At 46.1% G+C, this 8,381-nt stretch overlaps 2 long non-coding RNA genes across 3 annotated transcripts in view; both read right to left on the bottom strand.

Moving 5' to 3' along the window:
• LOC127929297 (uncharacterized) overlaps window positions 1-4,877 on the bottom strand; it is a 5,914-nt gene extending 1,037 nt beyond the window's left edge. Inside the window, exons 1-2 of the long non-coding RNA XR_008134328.1 lie at window positions 4,712-4,877; window positions 23-256 (exon numbers count right to left, since the gene is read on the bottom strand). This is a non-coding gene — a long non-coding RNA (uncharacterized LOC127929297). The remainder of the gene's footprint in view (window positions 1-22; window positions 257-4,711) is intronic.
• LOC127929298 (uncharacterized) lies at window positions 1,518-2,881 on the bottom strand. 2 transcript variants are annotated; one of them, XR_008134330.1, is made up of 3 exons: window positions 2,832-2,881; window positions 2,384-2,735; window positions 1,518-1,611 (listed from the first exon to the last, which is right to left on the bottom strand). It is a non-coding gene; the product is annotated as an uncharacterized LOC127929298 (long non-coding RNA). The 2 variants fall into 2 exon arrangements; XR_008134329.1 differs by lacking the exon at window positions 1,518-1,611 and adding an exon at window positions 1,962-2,055.
• Window positions 4,878-8,381: the final 3,504 nt, after the last annotated feature.

Here is an 8,381-nt window from a genome sequence, read left to right as displayed (position 1 = left end):
GATGCACCTGTACTGACCTCACCTTCTGGATGATAGTGGGGCGAACAGGCAGTGGCTCGGGTGGCTGAGGTCCTTGATGATCTTTATGACCTTCCTGTGACATCGGGTGGTGTAGGCGTCTTGGAGGGCAGGCAGTTTTCCCCCGGTGATGCGTTGTGCAGACCTCACTACCCTCTGGAGAGCCCTGTAGGTGTGGGTTCTGCAGTTGCCATACCAGGCGGTGACACAGCCTGACAAGATGCTCTCAATTGTGCACCTGTAAAGGTTAGTGAGGATTTTGGGTGACAAGCCACTCAGTACTGGTACTTCCTGTATATAACCATGTTATTACCTGGTACTCCGTGTATATAGCCATGTTATTCCCTGGTACTTCCTGTATATAGCCATGGTATTACCTGGTACTCCGTGTATATAGCCATGTTATTCCCTGGTACTTCCTGTATACAGCCATGTTATTGCCTGGTACTTCCTGTATATAGCCATGTTATTACCTGGTACTTCCTGTATATAGCCATGGTATTACCTGGTACTCCGTGTATATAGCCATGTTATTCCCTGGTACTTCCTGTATACAGCCATGTTATTGCCTGGTATTTCCTGTATATAGCCATGTTATTACCTGGTACTTCCTGTATATAGCCATGTTATTACCTGGTACTTCCTGTATATAGCCATGTTATTACCTGGTGCTTCCTGTATATAGCCATGGTATTACCTGGTACTTCCTGTATATAGCCATGTTATTACCTGGTACTTCCTGTATATAGCCGTGTTATTACCTGGTACTTCCTGTATATAGCCATGTTATTAACTGGTACTTCCTGTATATAGCCACGTTATTACCTGGTACTCCCTGTATATAGCCATGTTATTACCTGGTACTCCCTGTATATAGCCATGTTATTACCTGGTACTCCCTGTATATAGCCATGTTATTACCTGGTACTCCCTGTATATAGCCATGTTATTACCTGGTACTTCCTGTATATAGCCATGTTATTACCTGGTACTTCCTGTATATAGCCATGTTATTACCTGGTACTTCCTGTATATAGCCATGTTATTACCTGGTACTCCCTGTATATAGCCATGTTATTACCTGGTACCCCGTGTATATAGCCATGTTATTACCTGGTACTTCCTGTATATAGCTATGTTATTACCTGGTACTCCCTGTATATAGCCATGTTATTACCTGGTACGTCCTGTATATAGCCATGTTATTACCTGGTACTCCCTGTATATAGCCATGGTATTACCTGGTACTTCCTGTATATAGCCATGTTATTACCTGGTACTCCCTGTATATAGCCATGTTATTACCTGGTACTTCCTGTATATAGCCATGTTATTACCTGGTACTTCCTGTATATAGCCATGTTATTACCTGGTACTTCCTGTATATAGCTATGTTATTACCTGGTACTCCCTGTATATAGCCATGTTATTACCTGGTACTCCCTGTATATAGTCATGTTACTACCTGGTACTTCCTGTATATAGCCATGTTATTACCTGGTACTTCCTGTATATAGCTATGTTATTACCTGGTACTCCCTGTATATAGCCATGTTATTACCTGGTACTCCCTGTATATAGCCATGTTATTACCTGGTACTTCCTGTATATAGCCATGTTATTACCAGGTACTTCCTGTATATAGCCATGTTATTACTACTCCCTGTATATAGCCATGTTATTACCTGGTACTTCCTGTATATAGCCATGTTATTACCTGGTACTCCCTGTATATAGCCATGGTATTACCTGGTACTTCCTGTATATAGCCATGTTATTACCTGGTACTCCCTGTATATAGCCATGTTATTACCTGGTACTTCCTGTATATAGCCATGTTATTACCTGGTACTCCCTGTATATAGCCATGTTATTACCTGGTACTTCCTCTATATAGCCATGTTATTACCGGGTACTTCCTGTATATAGCCATGTTATTACCTGGTACTTCCTGTATATAGCTATGTTATTACCTGGTACTCCCTGTATATAGCCATGTTATTACCTGGTACTCCCTGTATATAGCCATGTTATTACCTGGTACTTCCTGTATATAGCCATGTTATTACCAGGTACTTCCTGTATATAGCCATGTTATTACTACTCCCTGTATATAGCCATGTTATTACCTGGTACTTCCTGTATATAGCTGTATTACCTAGCCATGTTATTACCTGGTACTCCTGTATATAGCCATGGTATTACCTGGTACTTCCTGTATATAGCCATGTTATTACCTGGTACTCCCTGTATATAGCCATGTTATTACCTGGTACTCCCTGTATATAGCCATGTTATTACCTGGTACTTCCTGTATATAGCCATGTTATTACCTGGTACTTCCGGTATATAGCCATGTTATTACCTGGTACTTCCTGTATATAGCCATGTTATTACCTGGTACTTCCTGTATATAGCCATGTTATTACCTGGTACTTCCTGTATATAGCCATGTTATTACCTGGTACTTCCTGTATATAACCATGTTATTACCTGGTACTTCCTGTATATAGCCATGTTATTACCTGGTACTTCCTGTATATAGCCATGTTATTACCTGGTACTTCCTGTATATAGCCATGTTATTACCTTGTACTTCCTGTATCTAGCCATGTTATTACCTGGTACTTCCTGTATATAGCCATGTTATTACCTGGTACTTCCTGTATATATCCATGTTATTACCTGGTACTTCCTGTATATAGCCATGTTATTACCTGGTACTTCCTGTATATAGACATGTTATTACCTGGTACTTCCTGTATATAGCCATGTTATTACCTGGTACTCCCTGTATATAGCCATGTTATTACCTGGTACTTCCTGTATATAGCCATGTTATTACCTGGTACTTCCTGTATATAGCCATGTTATTACCTGGTACTTCCTGTATATAGCCATGTTATTGTTATTCATTGTGTATTTATTATGACTTTCTATGGTCTTTCTCTCTGCGTTGTTGTGAAGATTTCACTGTTAGTCTACACCTGTTGTTTACCAAGCATGTGACAAATAAAATGTGATTTAATTGTGTGTGTGTGTGTTTTCCAGAAAGTCTAGGCGGGCCACTGAAGTATCTACATCAACAGATGCTGTCTAGGAGGGAAGATCAACAGGTGGTGTCTAGGAGGGAAGGTCAACAGATGGTGTCTAGGAGGGGAGGTCAACAAACAGCGTCTAGGGGGAAGGTCAACAGACAGCGTCTAGGGGGGAAGGTCAACAGATGGTGTCTAGGGGGAAGGTCAACAGACAGAAGGGAAGGTCAACAGACAAGAGGGAAGGTCAACAGACAGTGTCTAGGGGGGAAGGTAAACAGACAGCGTCTAGGGGGGAAGGTCAACAGACAGTGTCTAGGGGGGAAGGTCAACAGGCAGTGTCTGGGAGGGAAGGTCAACAGGCAGTGTCCGGGAGGGAAGGTCAACAGACAGTGTCTGGGGGGAAGGTCAAGAGGCAGTGTCCGGGAGGGAAGGTCAACAGATGTTGTCTAGGAGGGAAGGTCAACAGACAGGAGGGAAGGTCAACAGACAGTGTCTAAGAGGGAAGGTCAACAGACAGTGTCCAGGAGGGAAGGTCAACAGACAGTGTCTAAGAGGGAAGGTCAACAGACAGTGTCCAGGAGGGAAGGTCAACAGACAGTGTCTAAGAGGGAAGGTCAACAGACAGTGTCTAGGAGGGAAGGTCAACATACAGTGTCTAAGAGGGAAGGTCAACAGACAGTGTCTAAGAGGGAAGGTCACCTGACAGTGTCTAGTAGGGAAGGCCAACAGACAAGTGGGAAGGTCAACAGACAGTGTCTAAGAGGGAAGGTCAACAGACAGTGTCTATGAGGGAAGGTCAACAGACAGTGTCTAGGGGGGAAGGTCAACAGACAGTGTCTAAGAGGGAAGGTCAACATACAGTGTCTAAGAGGGAAGGTCAACAGACAGTGTCTAGGTGGGAAGGTCAACAGACAGTGTCGAGGGGGGAAGGTCAACAGACAGTGTCTAGGAGGGAAGGTCAACAGACAGGAGGGAATGTCAACAGACAGTGTCCAGGAGGGCAGGTCAACAGACAGTGTCTAGGAGGGAAGGTCAACAGACAGGAGGGAAGGTCAACAGACAGGAGGGAATGTCAACAGACAGTGTCCAGGAGGGAAGGTCAACAGACAGTGTCTAGGAGGGAAGGTCAACAGACAGGAGGGAAGGTCAACAGACAGTGTCCAGGAGGGAAGGTCAACATACAGTGTCTAGGAGGGAAGGTCAACAGACAGGAGGGAATGTCAACAGACAGTGTCTAAGAGGGAAGGTCAACAGACAGTGTCTAAGAGGGAAGGTCAACAGACAGGAGGGAAGGTCAACAGACAGGAGGGAAGGTCAACAGACAAGAGGGACGGTCGACAGACAGGAGGGAAGGTCAACAGACAGTGTCTAGGAGGGAAGGTCAACAGACAGTGTCTAAGAGGGAAAGTCAACAGACAGGAGGGAAGGTCAACAGACAAAGAGGGAAGGTCGACAGACAGTGCCCAGGAGGGAAAATCAACAGACAGGAGGGAAGGTCAACAGACAGTGACAGACAGGGATAAGTGTGAGGGGCTCATGACTCCGACCTCTGACCTGCATTGTCAGCTCACTGCACTCTAGCAGGTACTTAAACTTCTGTGGTTTGTTTCAAAGTATTACATAATACAACACGACGAATCATCAGCCAATCTTACCTCAGAGAAAGTTCATTCAAATCCACAACGCCAGAATTAGGCCTGTTTCTCCGTGACCCCTGCCAGTCAGACAGAACTCAGAGGGCAACCCTGGTTCCACACAGTACAAACGGCCTTAAGGTTTCTCTCAGAGCCTTGACTCACTGTGGTGTCCATTGGAAAAGTGTTATCTCAGCCAGCCTCGCTACAGGAAGCTGTGTTTATCACTTCCTCCCAGTTGTAGTTTTGTTTAGGGCTTCATCATATGATCAGGTTGCTTTACAGAAATCGAGGCCCAAATGGCACACTATTCACTAAATAGAGCACAACTTCCATAGGGCTCTGATTAAAAGTAGTGCACTAGACAAGGAATAGAGGGCCATTTGGGACAGATACGAGAGAGAGAGAGAGAGAGAGAGAGAGAGAGAGAGAGAGAGAGAGAGAGAGAGAGAGAGAGAGAGAGAGAGAGAGAGAGAGAGAGAGAGAGAGAGAGAGAGAGAGAGAGAGAGAGAGAGAGAGGGGGCCCATTGTGCCTTGTGCTCATCAACAACCCTCCTGGGACCTCAGGACCCCCTATCACCTTATTGCATATGTACTGGTGTATGAAAACAACAGCTATCTCAGGCTGACAGATCTCTCTGTTGGGTCTTCTTGAAGCTCTGGACGGAGAGCAGTGTTGTGTGGGATTTCAGAACGACAGGTTTCACTTCCCCTATCCAGCTGAACTCTGGATGAGTACCAAATGGCCCCCTATTGCCCGTAGTGCACTGCTTTCAACCAGAGCCCGGGTCAAAACTAGGGCACTATATAGGGAGCAGGGTGCCGTTTGGGACACACCCCTGCTGTATCACTGAGGCATGGCTGTTGGGCCGAGGTCATTTCACAACAATCACAGGCAAACAAGGGGGCTGATCTGACACGACTCAGAGGGTAAAGAGGAAACCCAGTGGACTGGTGTAGTCATCTGTCCGTTTTATATTCAGGTCATTGGGTTGTAGTGAGACAGACAGAGACTGACTGTATTTCACACACATGATGAAGAAAGAACAAAAGACTTCATGTTTTAGAAGGGTGATGTTATGTTGCCTCTCTCAGCTGACTGGGTGTCTAGTAGGAATGAATGTAACTGAGTCTCCTCCACTCTCTCTCAGCTGACTGGGTGTCTAGTAGGAATGAATGTAACTCTGAGTCTCCTCCACTCTCTCTCAGCTGACTGGGTGTCTAGTAGGAATGAATGTAACTCTGAGTCTCCTCCACTCTCTCTCAGCTGACTGGGTGTCTAGTAGGAATGAATGTAACTCTGAGTCTCCTCCACTCTCTCTCAGCTGGCTGGGTGTCTAGTAGGAATGAATGTAACTCTGAGTCTCCTCCACTCTCTCTCAGCTGACTGGGTGTCTAGTAGGAATGAATGTAACTCTGAGTCTCCTCCACTCTCTCTCAGCTGACTGGGTGTCTAGTAGGAATGAATGTAACTCTGAGTCTCCTCCACTCTCTCTCAGCTGACTGACTGTGTGTCTAGTAGGAATGAATGTAACTCTGAGTCTCCTCCACTCTCTCTCAGCTGACTGGGTGTCTAGTAGGAATGAATGTAACTCTGAGTCTCCTCCACGCTCTCTCAGCTGACTGGGTGTCTAGTAGGAATGAATGTAACTCTGAGTCTCCTCCACTCTCTCTCAGCTGACTGGGTGTCTAGTAGGAATGAATGTAACTCTGAGTCTCCTCCACTCTCTCTCAGCTGACTGGGTGTCTAGTAGGAATGAATGTAACTCTGAGTCTCCTCCACTCTCTCTCAGCTGACTGGGTGTCTAGTAGGAATGAATGTAACTCTGAGTCTCCTCCACTCTCTCTCAGCTGACTGGGTGTCTAGTAGGAATGAATGTAACTCTGAGTCTCCTCCACTCTCTCTCAGCTGACTGGGTGTCTAGTAGGAATGAATGTAACTCTGAGTCTCCTCCACGCTCTCTCAGCTGACTGGGTGTCTAGTAGGAATGAATGTAACTCTGAGTCTCCTCCACTCTCTCTCAGCTGGCTGGGTGTCTAGTAGGAATGAATGTAACTCTGAGTCTCCTCCACTCTCTCTCAGCTGACTGGGTGTCTAGTAGGAATGAATGTAACTCTGAGTCTCCTCCACTCTCTCTCAGCTGGCTGGGTGTCTAGTAGGAATGAATGTAACTCTGAGTCTCCTCCACTCTCTCTCAGCTGACTGGGTGTCTAGTAGGAATGAATGTAACTCTGAGTCTCCTCCACTCTCTCTCAGCTGACTGGGTGTCTAGTAGGAATGAATGTAACTCTGAGTCTCCTCCACTCTCTCTCAGCTGACTGGGTGTCTAGTAGGAATGAATGTAACTCTGAGTCTCCTCCACGCTCTCTCAGCTGACTGGGTGTCTAGTAGGAATGAATGTAACTCTGAGTCTCCTCCACTCTCTCTCAGCTGACTGGGTGTCTAGTAGGAATGAATGTAACTCTGAGTCTCCTCCACTCTCTCTCAGCTGACTGGGTGTCTAGTAGGAATGAATGTAACTCTGAGTCTCCTCCACTCTCTCTCAGCTGACTGGGTGTCTAGTAGGAATGAATGTAACTCTGAGTCTCCTCCACTCTCTCTCAGCTGACTGGGTGTCTAGTAGGAATGAATGTAACTCTGAGTCTCCTCCACTCTCTCTCAGCTGACTGGGTGTCTAGTAGGAATGAATGTAACTCTGAGTCTCCTCCACTCTCTCTCAGCTGACTGGGTGTCTAGTAGGAATGAATGTAACTCTGAGTCTCCTCCACTCTCTCTCAGCTGACTGGGTGTCTAGTAGGAATGAATGTAACTCTGAGTCTCCTCCACTCTCTCTCAGCTGGCTGGGTGTCTAGTAGGAATGAATGTAACTCTGAGTCTCCTCCACTCTCTCTCAGCTGACTGGGTGTCTAGTAGGAATGAATGTAACTCTGAGTCTCCTCCACTCTCTCTCAGCTGACTGGGTGTCTAGTAGGAATGAATGTAACTCTGAGTCTCCTCCACTCTCTCTCAGCTGACTGGGTGTCTAGTAGGAATGAATGTAACTCTGAGTCTCCTCCACTCTCTCTCAGCTGACTGGGTGTCTAGTAGGACTGAATGTAACTCTGAGTCTCCTCCACGCTCTCTCAGCTGACTGGGTGTCTAGTAGGAATGAATGTAACTCTGAGTCTCCTCCACTCTCTCTCAGCTGACTGGGTGTCTAGTAGGAATGAATGTAACTCTGAGTCTCCTCCACTCTCTCTCAGCTGACTGGGTGTCTAGTAGGAATGAATGTAACTCTGAGTCTCCTCCACTCTCTCTCAGCTGACTGGGTGTCTAGTAGGAATGAATGTAACTCTGAGTCTCCTCCACTCTCTCTCAGCTGACTGGGTGTCTAGTAGGAATGAATGTAACTCTGAGTCTCCTCCACTCTCTCTCAGCTGACTGGGTGTCTAGTAGGAATGAATGTAACTCTGAGTCTCCTCCACGCTCTCTCAGCTGACTGGGTGTCTAGTAGGAATGAATGTAACTCTGAGTCTCCTCCACTCTCTCTCAGCTGACTGACTGTGTGTCTAGTAGGAATGAATGTAACTGAGTCTCCTCCACTCTCTCTCAGCTGGCTGTGTGTCTAGTAGGAATGAATGTAACTGAGTCTCCTCCACGCTCTCTCAGCTGACTGACTGTGTGTCTAGTAGGAATGAATGTAACTCTGAG

The sequence above is a fragment of the Oncorhynchus keta genome, unplaced genomic scaffold (genome assembly GCF_023373465.1).
Source record: "Oncorhynchus keta strain PuntledgeMale-10-30-2019 unplaced genomic scaffold, Oket_V2 Un_scaffold_6334_pilon_pilon, whole genome shotgun sequence".
Lineage (NCBI taxonomy): Eukaryota > Metazoa > Chordata > Actinopteri > Salmoniformes > Salmonidae > Oncorhynchus > Oncorhynchus keta.
This window is presented reverse-complemented; position numbering and strand designations above follow the sequence as displayed.